Here is a 20223-nt window from a genome sequence, read left to right on the forward strand (position 1 = left end):
GCAGAGGATCAAGTAGGTAAAAAGACGAGGGCTAGTAGAAATCCTTGGGTAACAGAAGAAATATTGAATTTCATTGATGAAAGGAGAAAATATAAAAATGCAGTAAATGAAGCAGGCAAAAAGGAATACAAACGTCTCAAAAATGAGATCGACAGGAAGTGCAAAATGGCTAAGCAGGGATGGCTAGAGGACAAATGTAAGGATGTAGAGGCTTATCTCACTAGGGGTAAGATAGATACTGAATACGGGAAATTTAAGAGACCTTTAGAGAAAAGAGGGCCACTTGTATGAATATCAATAGCTCAGATGGAAACCCAGTTCTAAGCAAAGAGGGGAAAGCAGAAAGGTGGAAGGAGTATATAGAGGGTCTATAAAAGGGCGATGTACTGGAGGACAGTATTACGGAAATGGAAGAGGATGTAGATAAAGATAAAATGGGAGATACGATACTGCGTGAAGAGTTTGACAGAGCACTGGAAGACCTGAGTCGAAACAAGGCCCCCGGAGTAGACAACATTCCGTTGGAACTACTGACGGCCTTGGGAGAGCCAGTCCTGACAAAACTCTACCATCTGGTGAGCAAGATGTACGAGACAGGTAAAATACCCTCAGACTTCAAGAAGAATATAATAATTCCAATCCCGAAGAAAGCAGGTGTTGACAGATGTGAAAATTACCGAACTATCAGTTTAATAAGTCACAGTTCCAAAATACTAACGCGAATTCTTTACAGACGAATGGAAAAAATAGTAGAAGCCGACCTCTGGGATTTTTGCTTACAGTGGATATAAATGAACATTATTCAACGTTCGAAACAAGCACCACATCGAAAAAATATGCCGCTTCCGTAGTTATACTAAGTACCTTGTCTCTGCCTGTTATTGCTTTCTTAATATGCTCAGTATGCAGGTGTTGACAGATGTGAAAATTACCGAACTATTAGTTTAATAAGTCACAGCTGCAAAATACTAACGCGAATTCTTTACAGACGAATGGAAAAAATAGTGGAAGCCGACGTAGGGGAAGATCAGTGTGGATTCCGTAGAAATGTTGGAGCACGTGAGGCAATACTGACCTTACGACTTATCTTAGAAGGAAGATTAAGGAAAGGCAAACCTACGTTTCTAGCATTGGTAGACTGAGAGAAAGCTTTTGACAATGTTGACTGGAATATTCTCTGTCAAATTTTAAAGGTGGCTGGGGTAAAATACAGGGAGGCTATTTACAGTTTGTACAGAAACCAGATGGCAGTCATAAGAGTCGAGGGGCATGAAAGGGAAGCAGTGGTTGGGAAGGGAGCGAGACAGGGTTGTAGCCTCTCTCCGATGTTATTCAATCTGTATATTGAGCAAGCAGTGAAGGAAACAAAAGAAAAATTTGGAGTAGGTATTAAAATCCAGGGAGAAGATATAAAAACTTTGAGGTGCGCCGATGACATTGTAATTCTGTCAGAGACAGCAAAGGACTTGGAAGAGCAGTTGAACGGAATGGACAGTGTCTTGAAAGGAGGATATAAGATGAACATCAACAAAAGCAAAACGAGGATAATGGAATGTAGTCGAATTAAGTCGGGTAATGCTGAGGGAATTAGATTAGGAAATGAGACACTTAAATGAGTTTTGCTATTTGGGGAGCAAAATAACTGATGATGGTAAAAGTAGAGAGGATATAAAATGTAGACTGGCAATGGCAAGGAAAGCGCTTCTGAAGAAGAGAAATTTGTTATCATCGAGTATAGATTTAAGTGTCAGGAAGTCGTTTCTGAAAGTATTTGTATGGAGTGTAGCCATGTATGGAAGTGAAATGTGGACAATAAATAGTTTGGACAAGAAGAGACTAGAAGGGATCACAAAGTTAGCATTGGAGGACAGTGTGGAGGGTAAAAATCGTAGAGGGGGACCAAGAGATGACTACACTAAGCAGATTCAGAAGGATGTAGGCTGCAGTAGGTATTGGGAGATGAAGAAGCTTGCACAAGATAGAGTAGCATAGAGAGCTGCATCAAACCAGTCTCAGGACTGAAGACCAGAACAACAACAATGTACTACATGTTCCGAAACAACGATGATTTTTTTATGAATGACAGTGTGACATGACACTAGGCCACAATTGTTCGCGATTGGTTAGAACAGCGCTCTGGACAATTCGAGCGAATGATTTGGCCAGTTAGACTGACCGACAAGAATCCCATGGAACATTTATGGGACATATTCGAGAGGCCAGTTTTTGCTTAAAATCGTGCAACGGCAACACTTTCGCAATTATGGACGGCTACTGCGGCAGCATGTCTCAATATTTCCGCAGGGGACTTAGAACGATTTGTTGAGCCCATTCCACGTCGAGCTGCTGCACAGCACCGTGCGGTAGGAGGTCCGACACGTTGTTGGGAGGTATCCCACGACTTTAATCACCTCAGTGTATACTGGCCGTGAGATCGATACCGTGTCGCTAGAAGAAATTTTTAATAGCCAAGATCGTGTCCAACACTATTTAAACCTGATGACCTCTTTCAACAGCAGAGACTGACATCATCCGATCTTCAAAAAAAGTTTTGTAGTTATAAGTCCTATTCCATTATGACAGTATCACACATGCCATGTTGACGTTATACTGGATGACGTAGCACATTTCACATAGGTTGGTCAAAAATAAAGACACGTTTGTCACAAGCTTTTTATTTTTAACCAATCTGAGTGGAATGTGCTACATACTATCCACTATAATGTAAATACAGTGTGTGTGATAGAGTCATAATGGAGCAGCACGTAAAACAACAAGGTTTTTGATCAGGAGATGACAGTCTTAACTGTTGAAACCTATCATCATGGCAAATAGTGTTGAATGGGATTTTGATTATTAAAAGTTTCTTCATAGCAAATGCAGGTCGCTCAATCTCATCTGTAATACAAGACATTTCAACATGCTTCTAGACTTTCAACAGATTTTCTGTACAGTCCCACACTAACGCCTAATGAACAAAGTACGAGAGTTCGGAACATTACACCAGCTTTGTGACTAGACTGAAGTGTTGCTAGCAAACTGAAAACATTATCGCAATCAAAAATGTTCAAATGTGTGTGAAATCTTATGGGACTTAACTGCTAAGGTCATCAGTCCCTAAACTTACACACTACTTAACCTAAATTATCCTAAGGACAAACACACACACTCATGCCCGAGAGAGGACTCGAACCTCCGCCGGGACCAGCAGCACAGTCCTTGACTGCAGAGCCTAAGACAGCTCGGCTAATTCCGCGCGGCTATGGCAATCATAAAGAAGAGAAATCTTGAGACGTAAGAAATTTCGGGCGAATCCCCATAAGTGTTGTAGGAACATTAATTTTCACAAAATATATAGGGTGGTCCCATGATATGTTACAGACTTTCACGATAAGAAAAGAAAATGTATAAAATTTTGGTAAGGGGCGGTGGTCCGAAAACGACCGAGTCAAGCTGTATAAGCAAAAATCCACTCAAGTTCCGCCTTAGCCTAGGAAAGCGCTCTAACTAAGTGTCAGTTTCCGAACCCCGATAATGACATACAGAATTCGCGCTGAATACGCTGAATATTTCCCAATACCATTAGATAATTTCCCCTGTTGATGGATTAGCAAAGGGGCACGTTACTTGATGTCAAAGGCACCGAAAACCCAAAATCTACACAGTAATGACGAATTCCAGTTATGTGCACAAGTTTCACAAGCTTCTACATTTGCAACAGTTGTTCAAAATGGTCTCCTGCCCCACCCCCCACCCCCGCCCCCTCCCCGACAGCGTCAATGCAAGCGTCGTATCTGTTCTAATATCCCCGGTGCCGTTTCAGCAGTGTCACAGGCAGTGAATATTCTTATCAGTAGATACTCCTCAGTCTCCACAGGCGTCTCTTACACAAGACTTTTCACATGGCCCCACAAGAAGAAATGAAGTGGGATCAGATCAGGTAAACATGCTGGTCTCGAAGCAGGATCTTCACTGCCAGTCCAGTTTTCAAGGAATTTCTGATCTATGTGTTGATTAACCCAAAGTCCAAAGTGAGGTAGGACTTCATCATGTTGGAACCACATCTGTTGAAGAATGACAAGTGGAGTATGTTCCACGCAGCTGGGTAGTATGGTTCTGATAAACAACACTGTGTACATTAGTGCATTTAAGTGGTGAAGAAGAAGAAACGTGCCTGTTAAACAACACTGTGTACATTAGTGTATTTAAGCGGTGAGGAAGAAGAAACGTGCCTGTTAAACAACACTGTGTACATTAAAGTATTTAAGCAGTGAGAAGAAGAAACGTGCCTGTTAAACAACACTGTGTACATTAGTGTATTTAAGCGGCGAGGAAGAAGAAACGTGCCTGATAAACAACACTGTTTACATTAGTGTATTTAAGCGGTGAGGAAGAAGAAATGTGCCTGTTAAACAACACTGTGTACATTAGTGTATTTAAGCGGTGAGGAAGAAGAAACGTGCCTGTTAAACAACACTGTGTACATTAGTGTATTTAAGCGGTGAGGAAGAAGAAATGTGCCTGTTAAACAACACTGTGTACATTAGTGTATTTAAGCGGTGAGGAAGAAGAAACGTGCCTGATAAACAACACTGTATACATTAGTGTATTTAAGCGGTGAGGAAGAAGAAAAGTGCCTGTTAAACAACACTGTGTACATTAGTGTATTTAAGTGGTGAGGAAGAAGAAATGTGCTTGTTAAACAACACTGTGTACATTAGTGTATTTAAGTGGTGAGGAAGAAGAAACGTGCCTGACAAACAACACTGTGTACATTAGTGTATTTATGTGGTGAGGAAGAAGAAACGTGCCTGTTAAACAACACTGTGTACATTAGTGTATTTAAGCGGCGAGGAATAAGAAACGTGCCTGATAAACAACACTGTGTACATTAGAGTATTTAAGCGGTGAGGAGGAAGAAACGTGCCTGATAAGCAACACTGTGTACATTAGAGTATTTAAGCGGTGAGGAAGAAGAAATGTGCCTGTTAAACAACACTGTGTACATTAGTGTATTTAAGCGGTGAGGAAGAAGAAACTTGCCTGATAAACAACACTGTGTACATTAGTGTATTTAAGCGGTGAGGAAGAAGAAAAGTGCCTGTTAAAGAACACTGTGTACGTTAGTGTATTTAAGCGGCGAGTAAGAAGAAACGTGCCTGATAAACGAACACCGTGTACGTTAGTGTATTTAAGCGGCGAGGAAGAAGAAACGTGCCTGTTAAACAACACTGTGTACTTAGTGTATTTAAGCGGTGAGGAAGAAGAAACGTGCCTGTTAAACAACACTGTGTACATTAGTGTATTTAAGCGGCGAGGAAGAAGAAACGTGCCTGATAAACAACACTGTGTACATTAGTGTATTTAAGCGGCGAGGAAGAAGAAACGTGCCTGATAAACAACACTGTGTACATTAGTGTATTTAAGCGGCGAGGAAGAAGAAACGTGCCTGATAAACAACACTGTGTACATTAGTGTATTTAAGCGGCGAGGAAGAAGAAACGTGCCTGATAAACAACACTGTGTACATTAGTGTATTTAAGCGGTGAGGAAGAAGAAAAGTGCCTGTTAAAGAACACTGTGTACGTTAGTGTATTTAAGCGGCGAGTAAGAAGAAACGTGCCTGATAAACGAACACCGTGTACGTTAGTGTATTTAAGCGGCGAGGAAGAAGAAACGTGCCTGTTAAACAACACTGTGTACTTAGTGTATTTAAGCGGTGAGGAAGAAGAAACGTGCCTGTTAAACAACACTGTGTACATTAGTGTATTTAAGCGGTGAGGAAGAAGAAAAGTGCCTGTTAAACAACACTGTGTACATTAGTGTATTTAAGCGGTGAGGAAGAAGAAACGTGCCTGTTAAACAACACTGTGTACATTAGTGTATTTAAGCGGCGAGGAAGAAGAAACGTGCCTGATAAACAACACTGTGTACATTAGTGTATTTAAGCGGTGAGGAAGAAGAAACGTGCCTGATAAACAACACTGTGTACATTAGTGTATTTAAGCGGCGAGGAAGAAGAAACGTGCCTGATAAACAACACTGTGTACATTAGTGTATTTAAGCGGCGAGGAAGAAGAAACGTGCCTGATAAACAACACTGTGTACATTAGTGTATTTAAGCGGCGAGGAAGAAGAAACGTGCCTGATAAACAACACTGTGTACATTAGTGTATTTAAGCGGCGAGGAAGAAGAAACGTGCCTGATAAACAACACTGTGTACATTAGTGTATTTAAGCGGCGAGGAAGAAGAAACGTGCCTGATAAACAACACTGTGTACATTAGTGTATTTAAGCGGCGAGGAAGAAGAAACGTGCCTGATAAACAACACTGTGTACATTAGTGTATTTAAGCGGTGAGGAAGCAGAAACGTGCCTGATAGACAACACTGTGTACATTAGTGTATTTAAGCGGCGAGGAAGAAGAAACGTGCCTAGTATGTTATCACTGACTATGCCCACCCGTAAGTTGGCCGATAATCTGTGTTGGCGGCTCTTCACAGTCGGAGCGTGGGGGCGCTCAGTGACTACTACGACTATTTAACATCCCGTCTCTGGTGAAACAAGCGTCATCCGTGAAAAGGACATTGCCTGGCATTCCGATGTGTCCATCTTTTAATAATTAACCATGTATTTCACAAGAAGTTCAGTTTTACAGAGAGTACTGTAGGGCAATGGTCCCTTACTTAGCGTGCATTTATCGCGAGCCTTTCGTCCATTGAAAAGAGCCAAGCGACTTGAAAAACGCGTTGATGCTCCCGAGTATGGGAAAGTCAAATGAGCGGAACCCCAAAATTACTGATTCATGTCCTTGACATTGGTTTGCTGCACAGTTCTTAAGCATATTCTAAGTCTGAATATAAAAATTTTAGTTGAGATAAAAAAACTTCTGTCTACAGAGCCATCTCAACTTGCCCTTTTCTTGCAAGATATCCTGCAAACCATGGGAAAGGGCAACAGGCTCGTTCAGCGTTCCTAGAGTTCCGGAAAGTGTTTGACACAGTGTCACACTGCAGGTTGTTAAAGAAGATCCGAGCATATGCATTAGTTCACACATATGTGAAAGACTTGAAGACTTTATAAGTAATAGAACCTAGAACATTGAACTGGATGTCGAGATGTTATTAATAACAGAGTATTGCTAGGAGTGTTGTAGGGAAGTGTTATAGGACCTGTCTTTTCGATAAGCCAAAACATTATGACCACTGCTCGCCGTGAAGTTGGATACCTACCGCCTGGTGGTATTGCGAAAACGTGACACGGTAACGAAAGTATCTAAGCGGAGAAGACGCGGACGGGGGATCACCCTAGCGAAGATATTGGCTGCAAATGGGGAAAGCCACTGAAATAAGTGACTTTGACAAAGGGCAGATTATTATTACGCAGACCCTGTGAACGAATATCTCGTAAACGCCGTAGCCGGCAGAATGTTCACGTTCTATTTTTGTGAGCATCTATGTAACGAGATAGAAGGACAGTGAACTACCAATAGGAGCTAAAAGGTTGGATGTCCACGACTCTTCACAGAAAGTGGGGTTCGGAGGCTTGTATGCTCTGTAAATAGATGGAGATATGCGTCATCTCTGTCGAAAGAGTACAATGCTGGTGCAGGCACAAGTTTTAGGGGCACACCGTTCATTGTACACTGTTGAACATGGAACTCTTTAACAGATCGCCCCTAGTTGTTCACATGTTAGCCTAACGACACCGTCAGTTACGACTGCAGCTGGTACAGGACCATCGGGATTTGACCGTCGATCAATGGCAAACGTGTCGGCTCTTCGGGTGAATCCCATTTTTGCTTCACTAGGCCGATGATTGTCTCCACGCCGCCAAAGACGTGAACGGCGGCTCGAAACATGCAGCACGCACGGAAGTAGGCTTGTGGGAGCAGTAGTATGCTATAGGAGACTTCTCCTGCACATGCATGGGACCTGTGGTGATAATAGAAAGCACGCTAAAATGTAAATGTCGTGTGACTAGGACCTCGTGTCGGGTAAACCGTTCCCCAGGTGCAGGTCTTTCGATTTGGCGTCACTTCGGCGACTTGCGCGTCGATGGGAATGAAATGATGATGATTAGGACAACACAACACCCAATCCCTGAACGGAGAAAATCTCCGACCCAACCAGCAATCGAACACAGCCCCGACTGACATTCTGTCGCACTGACCACTCAGCTACCGGGGGCGGACTGAAAACACGCTGACAGCTGAGAACCACCTGAGTCCTTCATGCTTCATTCTTCCCCGACAGCAACGCCATGTTTCAGCAGTATAACTGTCCGTGTCTCAGAGTGAGAACCGTGCTACAGTGGTTTGAGAAGCATTATAGTGAACTCACATTGACGTTTCGAAAACCAAATTCCTCTGATGTAAATACTGTGGATCTCATCTAGGCCGCTATCGCGCAGTAGTAGAACAAACTATGTGTGACCCCACTCTTCATTGTTGCCACATTTGTTCAAGATGGCGGATCAAAGATGGCGCCGATGGACATGGCAACGTCGCAATGACGTCATGGTGGGAAGATCAAATTTTGGCAGGAGAATATGTCCCTCTCCTCCCCCGGCAAATGGGAACTTCATATTCCATCAGGACAATACAACACACCACAGCTACCTCCATTAACCTAAGAAAATGGCGGGAAAAAAGGGCACTTGGGCTACCTCCACTAACCTTTGGGCTACCTCCATTAACCTAAGTCATCGAACCACCACCTTTCCCTAGAAATTGGTGGGTAAAGGGCTCAGTCTATGCTGGATAGCATGGATATAAGTCTTTATTTTCAGTCTTTATTTAAACAATTAGAAGCAGTACCGCCATCCAGTGTGTTCACCACAAGGTCCAGAGTCCAACTGACCTAGTACACAGTACCAACCCTCCCATGATGGCGGTCTGGAGGGAAAAAATAGTTGTAAAAGGACTCATCCTGTTCTGGGATGCTGGAGAGAGGAAGGAATGTACTTTATTTATTTCGGAACAATTTATTTAGGGACGGATTTGACATAGTATAATTATTACACTGTTACAAAACACTCGCCCTGATGTGCTTGCGGTCGCAGTAAATAGTCTACAGACCGGCAAACTATTCGTAAATAATGCAGTACACTGATGTGCATTGACGCAAACATCTGGTAAATTACCGAAATAATGCAGTACAGAGCATACAGATGAGCAAACTATTCGTAGATCACCGAAATAATGCATGTTTAAAGCTACGCAAAGACGCTCACAACGCTTAAACACCCGAAAGTAATGCAGTGTTCAAACACTCAGTGGACATTGTGGTCTGATACTACACACTCAGCCCATCACCATCTATATTCAGTGTCATGGTATGTGCCTGGAAAAAAAAAAAACATCCACTTCATTCAGAGGTAATGCCATACCTCGATTTCAAAAGCCAATATAGCTTTTAACGTGGATACTTGTATGCACCTGTAAAACCAAGACTGCTTGTGACAGTAACATACAGTAGTTGTTCTGATCGTGATTTTTAACATCTGGCGGTTTGTAAGATGACTACACCTCTCTTTCTAAGACACACAGGCACACGACTTGCAAGAAAACGTATGAGACATGTCCACCCATCGTTGATGTTTGGTCAGCAATCCATTACTGGCCAAATATTATACTTAGTAGTAGGGGATGCATGATAGTTTCGCCTTGAGCATCAGGCTTGTAAAGTATATATATATGTGTGTGTGTGTGTGTGTGTGTGTGTGTGTGTGTGTGTGTGTGTGTGTGTGTGTGTGTGTGTGTGTGTATGCCTGTGTGTTCCGAAATGTGCAAAGGGAATGGCTATGACCAGTTGTAAGGAAGGTATGGATTGGACATGGGATACTGTGACAGCAAGGGGAAGAGTACGTCAAGTCATAAGAATGGTACAGATATTTCTATTTCCAGAGCCACAGCCGTCAGCAGAGTGTATTTCCGATACTTCGCTCATTGTCGAATTTCGTTCAACTGAGACCGCAATTGTAACATTCAGTTGTAAGTACAATGATAAAACATATATGTGATCTGTTTCCTAGGATGATGATTCTGCCTATGCATGCTTGGCGTGCAGTGCTTGTGGCCTGTGGTGGGAATGATTCGCGTGTCCCATTAACAGCAGGAGCCATCCGAATGGAAAGGCCTGTTGGGATGCAGGAATGTAGCTGACTTAACCTTGGATTAAATTAGATTAGATTAGATTAACACTAGTTCCATGGATCATGAATACGATATTTCGTAATGATGTGGAACGTGTCAAATTTTCCAATATATGACATAATTAAGTTAATTTAACAACATAATTTAGTTAATATAACAACTTTTTTTATTTTTTGTTCTTTTTATTTTTTTATTATTTTTTTCTTTTTTCTTAATTTATATCTAAAAATTCCTCTATGGAGTAGAAGGAGTTGTCATTCAGAAATTCTTTTAATTTCTTCTTAAATACTTGTTGGTTATCTGTCAGACTTTTGATACTATTTGGTAAGTGACCAAAGACTTTAGTGGCAGTATAATTCACCCCTTTCTGTGCCAAAGTTAGATTTAACCTTGAATAGTGAAGATCATCCTTTCTCCTAGTATTGTAGTTATGCACACTGCTATTCCTTTTGAATTGGGTTTGGTTCTTAATAACAAATTTCATAAGAGAGTATACCTGTATATACTGAGAAGCTTCTGTGAATATCCCTAGATCCTTAAATAAATGTCTGCAGGATGATATTGGGTGGACTCCAGCTATTATTCTGATTACACGCTTTTGTGCAATAAATACTTTATTCCTCAGTGATGAATTACCCCAAAATATGATGCCATATGCAAGCAATGAGTGAAAATAGGCGTAGTAAGCTAATTTACTAAGATGTTTGTCACCAGAATTTGCAATGACCCTTATTGCATAAGTAGCTGAACTCAAACGTTTCAGCAGATCATCAATGTGTTTCTTCCAATTTAACCTCTCATCAATGAACACACCTAAAAATTTTGAATATTCTACCTTAGCTTATTTACTTATGATTAAGGTCTATATTTATCAATGGTGTCCTACCATTTACTGTACGGAACTGTACGTACTGTGTCTTATCAAAATTCAGTGAGAGTCCGTTTACAAGGAACCACTTAGTAATTTTCTGAAATTATTGACAATTTCATCAGTTAATTCTTGTTTGTCAAGTGTGATTACTATACTTGTATCATCAGCAAAGAGAACTATCTTTGCCTCTTCATGAATGTAGAATGGCAAGTCATTAATATATATTAAGAACAACAAAGGACCCAAGACCGACCCTCGTGGAACCCCATGCTTGATAGTTCCCCAGTTTGAGGAATGTGCTGATCTTTGCATATTATGAGAACTCCTTATTTCAACTTTCTTCACTCTTCCACTTAGGTACGAATTAAACCATTTGTGCACAGTCCCACTCATGCCACAATACTTGAGCTTGTCTAGCAGAATTTCATGATTTACACAATCAAAAGCCTTTGAGAGATCACAAAAAAATCACAATGGATGGTGTTTGGTTATTCAGATCATTCAAAGTTTGTCCTCTAGACAGCTGAATGGCGAATTAACACTTAGTATTTGTTGGGCGGCTTTCGTGATCATGTCGAAATGTGAGGAGATTCAATATGGACATGTGCATGCGTTGGACCATTATTCTCTCCCATGTAAATTGTCTGATTGACTGCTTCTTTACGTTTCGTGTCTTTATTTAGTTGGGAGCACATCGATTGTGGTGTGCGCGTCTATCAGGTGAAGGACCGGTGGAAGATATGTTTGCTGTGTCTCTAGATATGAGAAACACCTTAGCTGACTTTGAAAATTATAGGGATTATTTTGAATCTGTTACATCACCTACATCAGTATGACGAGTGGAAATATCAGTTTCTTCTACTTTTTTCGAGTTTTCACATAAAGGTCTTCCCAGATGGGAGAAGTTTCTAGTTACTCAGTGGTTTACAGCTCACTACATCTAGCTAAAGTTTCGGGTTTCTAGAGAAATAATTTCTAGTCTATGTCATCAGAATTACGTTGCGCGAGTGAAACTGCTATGCAAACAATATTGCCATCAGCTTGATATTGGGAAACATCGCGTAAATGGTATAATATTCTGGCAAACCATGTGAAAATAAATGTGTTCTTGTAATCCCAGAGTCTGGAGATTGGTGTAGAAATAAGCCCGTCTTTGTACAACAGTTCAGAGAGTGACCTCAGTCCGCCAAGGACGTTCAGGTCATGCATTGGAAGCAGGTGACTTGTGACCATCGATTGTGGAAAATATCTAGTGCTGCGAGGAGTATCTATGGAACTGTCTGTCTTCACGGTATATGACGAGTGTCTGGGGGTCGATAGCTATATGAATCATGCAAAAGGGGCGAATTTGTACTGCACAGGATACGAATTGTATGTTTACTGCATTTGCATGGAACACAGTGATATATTGCCAGATTGGGGATCGGTTTCACGCTCTAATATTCAAACTTCCATCCTCAGTGGCAGAGCAGTGTAGTTGAGTAAGAGTTTTTCTGTATTTGACGATCTGTATGCCACTTTTAAAGGTTTTAACTGTCAGTGCATTATGGTGAGCTGTACAAAATAGTTTTGACACTGAAAGTCTCATCTGCAAAAAACAGGGCAAATGAGCTGTCCCATTAGGATTGCTAGGGAGAAAGCAGTCAAAGTTATTCTGGAACAGATTTCAATAGTGTGTCCAGAGGGGGCACTTGGTTGTTATTAACATAGACATGTGACATTTAGAACATTTTAGCTGCTATGCAAACATATCTCTCGGCGCTGGACCCATACCGCAGCTACGCGTCATCGCACCGGCAATGGTGTCTAGGTAAACACGTATTGTGACAGGAATTTCTCAGGTGTCAAGTATGAAAGGGATGCCTCCACCTCATGCTTGTGGGACCCAATCGGACACCTGTGCATGGCTCAGAAGCTGATGTTCATGTCGTTAATTCACAGGGGCCGCCAGTGGATCCCGACTCCTGGGAGCATGTGCTGTATCATTCTGTGCGCTCCAGTGGACAGGAGACGGTGGGCAGTGTGTGCGTGCATTGGAGTTCTGTGACATCAGTAAGACACTCAAAAAACTCTAGCTGTAAACGTGACTTTCACCTATTGGCTGGTGTCAGCAGTGGCGTGAGAGCAATGGCTAGAGCCCCATGCGTTCGTCTATTCGGTGGTGGCTCACGGTGGTGATGATGTGTGTGCGCATTGGAGCCTCTGATACATCGCCTCCTTTACATGCACTGAGTGTTCATGCACCGCATTATTTTCGGTTGTTTCAGTGTTGTGCGCTGAGTGTTCATACACCGTATTATTTTCGGTTGTTTCAGTGTTGTGAACGTTTTTGCATTATTTCGGAGATCTACGATTCGTTCGCACATCTGTATGCTGTGTACTGCATTATGACAGTAATTTACGAGTTGGTTGCCTCTCTCCACATCAGTGTATTGCATTATTTACGAGTAGTTTGCCTGTCTGTAGACTATTTACTGCGACCTCAAGCAAGTCAGGGCGAGTGTATTGTATCAGTGTAATAAATATGCTATGTCAATCCCGTCCCTAAATAAATTGTTCCGAAATAAATGAAGTACGCTCCTTCCTCTCTCCAGCATCCCAAAACAGGCTGAGTCCTTTTCCCGATCTTTTTCTCCTCCAGACCGCTGTCTTGGATTACGTCATGTGAGGGGCAATGGCACTCTCTGGTGGCGGCACTGTGTACTAGTTAGTTGGATTCCGGATCTCATGGCGAACACACTTGATAGTGGACTGCCTCTGACTGTTTAAATAAAGACTGAAAATAACGACTTATTTCCATCCTATCCAGAACAGGCTGACTCCTTTACCAGCCAATTCCTAAGAAGAGGTGGTGGTCGGATGACTTTCCCTTTGGGAAACGTTATTGAAAATCCACTCTGCAGCGAAATGGTAGTTGATCTGATATAAAAGTGTATGCCATATCGGCACTTGCGACTGATGACCTCGCTGTTTGGTCTCTTCCACCAAACCAACCCAACCCTACCGGCACCCAAAACCTGGATCTTTGTCCTTCGTGGGCGAGTACTCTACCGAGTGAATTATCAGACCACAACTCACGATTTATTCTCACCACTCCACTTCCGCCAGTACGCCAACTCCTACCTTCCATACCCTACAGAAATTCTTCTCCGAAATTTGTGAGGCTAGCACACCTTGAAGAAAGGATATTACAGAGCCATCCCTTATTCACAGTCTGCAGTGCTTCTTTCCATGGGTTGTTTCACAGGAAAACTTGTGAGAAGTTTGAAAGGTAGGAGGTGAGGTACCGGTACTGTGAGGCCGGGTCGTGAGGACGGGTCGTGTTCGCATAGCTCAGTTGGTTTGAATGGAGATTTTAGTTTCCATCCTCGTTTTTTTTATTTTGTTAAATTTAACTTTTTATTTTCAACAGACAAGAAAGAGTTTTTCCAACAATTAAAAACTCAAGTTCTGTGGAAACTTATTTTGATGCCTTCTCAAGGATTTTCAAAGTTTTTGTTTATGCAACTTTGGAACACATGGTTAACGACGAGCCAAAATTTTATATTATCTAGAATTGAAATTTTTATTTCATCTTCAGGAATTACACACATCAATAAATGTTTTACATGACCCCATTCCCAGAACTCCTGAAGATAGACGTGGACTGTGGATATTGTATCATAGAAACAGTTCCTTTGACTGTTCAGAAATGTCACTAAGCCCGCCCAAAGACGTAAACAAGCATGCATGAGCAGCGCCTATTAGACGGAGGGAGCCGACCATGGCTAGACGGCCAATACCGCGGTTTGATACAGTCAGCATTGTTACTTTGTGCCAGGAAGGGCTCTCAACAAGGGAAGTGTCCAGGCGTCTCGGAGTGAACCAAAGCATTGTTCTTCGGACACGGAGGAGACACAGAGAGACAGGAACTGTCGATGACATGCCTCGCTCATTCTGCCCAAGGGCTATTACTGCAGTGGATGACCGCTACCTACGGATTATGGCTCGAAGGAACCCTGACAGCAACACGACCATGTTGAATAACGCTGTTCGTGCAGCCACAGAACGTCGTGTCATTACTCAAACTGTGCGCAATAGGCTGCTTAATGCGCAACTTCACTTCCGACGTCCATGGCGAGGTCTATCTTCACAACCACGACACCATGCAATCCGGTACAGATGGGCCCAACAACATGCCGAAAGGAATGGCATCACGTTCTCTTCACCGATGAGTGTCGCATATGCCTTCAACCAGACAATTGTCAGAGACGTGTTTGGAGGCAACCCGGTTAGGCTGAACGCCTTAGATACACTGTCCAGCGAGTGCAGCAAGGTGGAGGTACCCTGCTGTTTTGGGGTGGCATTATGTGGGGTCGACGAACGCCACTGGTGGTCATGCAAGGCGCCGTAACGGCTGTACGATACGTGTGTGCCATCCTCTGACCGATAGTGCAACCATATCGGCAGCATATTTGCGAGGCATTCGTCTTCATGGACAATTCGCGCCCCCACCGTGCACATCTTGTGAATGACTTCCTTCAGGATAATGACTACAGTGGCCAGCATGTTCTCCAGAAATGAGCCCTATCGAACAGCCTGGGATAGATTGAAAAGGGCTGTTTATGGACGACGTGACCCACCAGCCCTTCTGAGGGATCGACGCCGAATCGCCGTTGAGGAGTGGTACAGTCTGGACTAACAGTGCGTTGATGAACTTGTGGAGAGTATGCCACGACGAATACAGGCATGCATCATTGCAAGAGGACGTGCTACTGGGTATTAGAGGTACCAGTGTGTACAGCAGTCTGGACCACCACCTCTGAAGGTCTCGCTGTATGTTGGTACAACATGCAATGTGTGGTTTTCATGAACAATAAAAGGAAATAATTTTTATGTTGATCTCTATTCCAATTTTCTGTACATGTTCTGAAACTCTCGGAACCGAAGTGATGCAAATTTTATTTGATGTGTTCATTGCTTTAAAAGCGAAGAAGTCGGGAGGAGAGGCCAAACGTAGTTAGCCGCAACGTGGGGCCATGAGGGGAGAAAGGACGCTATATAAGGAAAGCAAAGTGTTGATAGAGTAGTTGCTCACGGAAGGCAGATTTACAGCATTCGAGTCCGAGACCGGCACACAATTTTAATGTGCAGAAAGTTTCGCTGTTGAGAAGATTTAGCGAGCCGGTACGATTCTACTGCCATTAACGTACATTTTGCGTCAGGACTGCGAAGACACGATCAAAGAAATCGACACCCGTACGCTAGCATACAGGTAGTCGTTTTTACTTAACTCTATTTGTGAGTGGAACAGGGAAGTAATTGATAAGCAGTGGGACAAGGCATCTTTCGCCATGAGCTGCATGGTGGCTTGCACAATATGTGTAGATGCAGAAAATACATTTAGGATCAAACTTAGATATTTTCTAAATAGAGTAGTTCGAGATGAAGAACCAATAGTGTGAAATGAATATTTTTGTGTGGAACTAGATCCTGAATGAGAAATGCGTGTGAGGTACGTGTTTGCAAGCTGCGTATGTCTCGTAACAAACATCTGACACCCATGCCGACATTGGTGGCGCTACCTTGCAAAAAAACATTAATCTTCAATGCATCCACGATGGAGTTACAGCTTACAGTACATGACAGACTGTCGAAGATTTAGCACTGACTCTTCCACGAGCTTTCAGACGGCCATGACGGAAGGAAGAAGTAATGTTGGGATTAATGTCCCGTCAACATCGAGGTCATCAGAGACGGAGCACAAGTTCGGATTGTGTCAAGGCTTGGGAAGAAAATCGGACGCGCCCTTTGAAAGGAATCATCACAGCTTCTGCCTGCAGCAATACAGGGAATTCAAGGAAAACCTATACCTGGATGGCTGGACGCGGGTTTGAGTGTGATGGAACTGACTTCTTGCTGTGAGATGAAGGTAATTCTGGATTAACAGCGTCGATTTATCACGTGATGACACAAAATGGTACCGAGATTAAGGAAGTACATGCCTACGACATTATGAGCTAGAGCAGGAAAAGCTTCAAAAATAATACGCACATTTTATTTAATAGTGTCATCTGTAATTAAACAGATCTTATAAATGCTGAGGTAATTAAAGGAATTGGTAGGAGTTGGATCTATTTAAAGCTCTTTATTCTGCAGATGTCGCTGTAGCAAAAGAAACTTTACGTTAATGGTTAATGTTAGCGTATAGATATTGTCCGAATATGTTAACTATGTCCATCTTTTTTTTTTTTTTTTTGAGTGGCCAGCCACTTGATTATTATTCATTATTGTTGTTGAAGTGGTATTGTGAACTATGAGTAACGGACGACTGGGAAGTAGAAACATGTGTTCACAAAGTACTGAACTATTTTGATAAAAGTACGTAATATTGCTCGAGTGATGTAGAACTATGTTAATGACCAGGAAGTTATTGGCGTCCATTTTTTAGGAATATAATTGGAATGTGATGAATTTCTTGAGCCACACACGAGTTTACGTAAATTATAGTAAGGTGTATGTTCCTGTCTAGTATCATGCCTCATGTGAACAGTTTTGTTTTTTAATCAAGGTCTTATTTACCATGCGTTATAGGAAATGTTGAGGAGCGTGCAAAGAAACTGAAAGTTATGTATGTTGTTGTTTTGCGAGTGGTATTCCTGTGACATGCTTATAATAAGACGTTCCTATAAAACGTTTTTTTTTAATTTTCTGAATGCTGAAGTTTCGTCAGCCAAATTACCGCGAAACAACGCACGACAGACATAATCCTAGGAGAAATCGACACGATTCTCCCTCGTCCATAAACCAATCTTTAATCATACAAGACGAGCGAGTGCTAAGCTCGTCACCTTCGCTGAATAATAAGTAACTAAGTGTTGAGTTTGGCAACTGTGCATAATGTTAATATCGTGTCAGTGAGAACAAAAAACTTAGACGTAGGAAGGTTACATTCGTTATTAACGGGACGCCTAATCTTGGAAATGTTATAGGAGAATTGAAAAATCTTGGAATTTAAGTCAAGTGTGTTTGTAACAGCCTTTTATTTGCGCTAAATGATTGGGCGCATTCACTAGAAGTTGACGTAGAGGAAAGTTTTCTAAAATCTCGATATAATTTACACAAAATGATGCTAACACAGTGGGAAGGTATCAAATTATTTGAAGACTGCTTGGGGAAAACACAACAGGATATCCTTATCTGAGTGACTCTTAGATTCAGAGTTAACGAGACAAACTCACAAACTGAAAGTCATATCGGCAACACAAGATGCGTTGCAAAACAAGTAAGTAGCGAGTGAGATGTTCAGAGTACCGATTGCACTACCGCAGATGGCGATACTTGCGTTTACCCCCAAAGACAGCAAAGTGTGTATCAGTCAGCACCAGACTGCAACCGTGAGTCTAATAGCTGCAAATTGTAGTTCTCTTAACTCGCCACCTACCAAAAAACTCTAGATGGAGGGGTCGACTAAACACTGTTGCCTGTGTGACAGACAATAATAACCGCAGCAGAAACTTCCCTCTTTTGGCATACAAAATGCACATCAACAAACAAAATGTTGGTACTAATCTGGAGCAGTGTCTCCTCAATTGCTCAGTTTCTTCACCCCAAGTTCGATGATGGAAGCGACTCATTCGATTGGGTACACCAAAATTATCTGCAATGAAAACAATCGACTTCCGCACACTGGCTGGCCACTGACATGGCATCTCGTCCTTTGATTTTTGTGCAGAAAAGGCATAAATGTCAAGCTCAATTAATTTCTAGGGGATGGCAACACTGTTTCTCTGCCCTCAGAGAGGACAGGCGCCGGCTCTGCCCACAAAAGCGTAGAACAGACCTAAGCGAAAACTTCTGCGAAAACCGCCCATTTCTTTAGGGATGCTTGCGTCTGCTAATGAGATCCACTGACTGTCTTCTGCGAACAACAGGAACCTGAGGCCACTCCTGGAACAAAAAACACGAAGCTCTCCTCCTATGCCCTCTTACTCAGTACTCACAAAAAAGTACTACGAAATAGTGGCAGAAAAAACGAAATCATATCGCTTTACGACATGTGAGAGTTAAGTCACAAAACATGTTGGCTATTTGGTGCCTTGCCAAGAAAATTCTCTAATTATTCTAATAATGGTGAACATGAATTTATACGTGGAGAACAACGTTCGTTTAATATCTCGGAAAAACGAGATCCAAACTATTGACCTGTGAACTTCTGTAGTTATGGCACAATCATTTTGATAGAAAGCATATTTCTGTTTCCTCAACAACAGAGTCATCGTTTTAGCTCTACTGCGTGAATATTAAGTGAGTATGCTACCTGTTGACGTACAGTGACTAAAACATCGCTGACAACAGGTAACCACGAACGTTATTTCGCCTGATTTGACACCTCATATTTGTCTGCATTTAGAGCTACAAGTCATTACACCAAGTTGCACTTCAGTCCGAGTCGTTCGTCATTTCCTTGCGATCAGATAAACACCATAATTTCCTATAGACAACAGCATCAACAGCGAACATTCTGACAGTTCTGCCGAGTATATACGGTCATCAGCAACCTCATATTGTTCGCTGATATGTATGTTGAGAACATTAACGCTTCTGTTACGCTACCGTTGGGCACATCCGATGTTGCTTTCTTTTCTGCTGAGTAGTCATCGTCAGTTATAACTCACTGTGCTCTACATCTAAATCTATATCTCTAGTGTCCCAATTATTTCCTCCTTATCTGTTCCATTTACGAATAGTGCCTGGAAAGAACTATTGTCAATAAACTATTAACTATTGGACAAAAACTCTTGAAATCACTTAAATATCACACCATTGTATTTTCCTCGTCGATGACTTCTGAAATCTACAAACTATAGCCAGCGCTCTTCACTCAGTCACACTATAGTTTTTTTTTTGACACTTAGTCAATGATCTGATTGGAAAGTTAGTGTACAGTGATTTCCATTCTCCTCAACACCAGCATTATGTAGCAACTCCACTCCAGTGCCATAGTCATTTGAGTCTGTCCCTAAGCAAAATGGCTAACTGACGTAAGGATGTTCTAAAATTCTCTCCTCTTTAGAAGCCTCATTAACTATATCGAAAGCTTCTTGATATTTTTCCGTCCATGGAAAAGCTACTTTAGGACTTAAAAACATGGATTGTTGCAGATTTGTCCATTAAAATTGCACGAACCTAAAAAATACTTCAATTGCTTTCTAT

Source organism: Schistocerca gregaria, chromosome 8, assembly GCF_023897955.1.
Source record: "Schistocerca gregaria isolate iqSchGreg1 chromosome 8, iqSchGreg1.2, whole genome shotgun sequence".
NCBI classification, from domain to species: domain Eukaryota; kingdom Metazoa; phylum Arthropoda; class Insecta; order Orthoptera; family Acrididae; genus Schistocerca; species Schistocerca gregaria.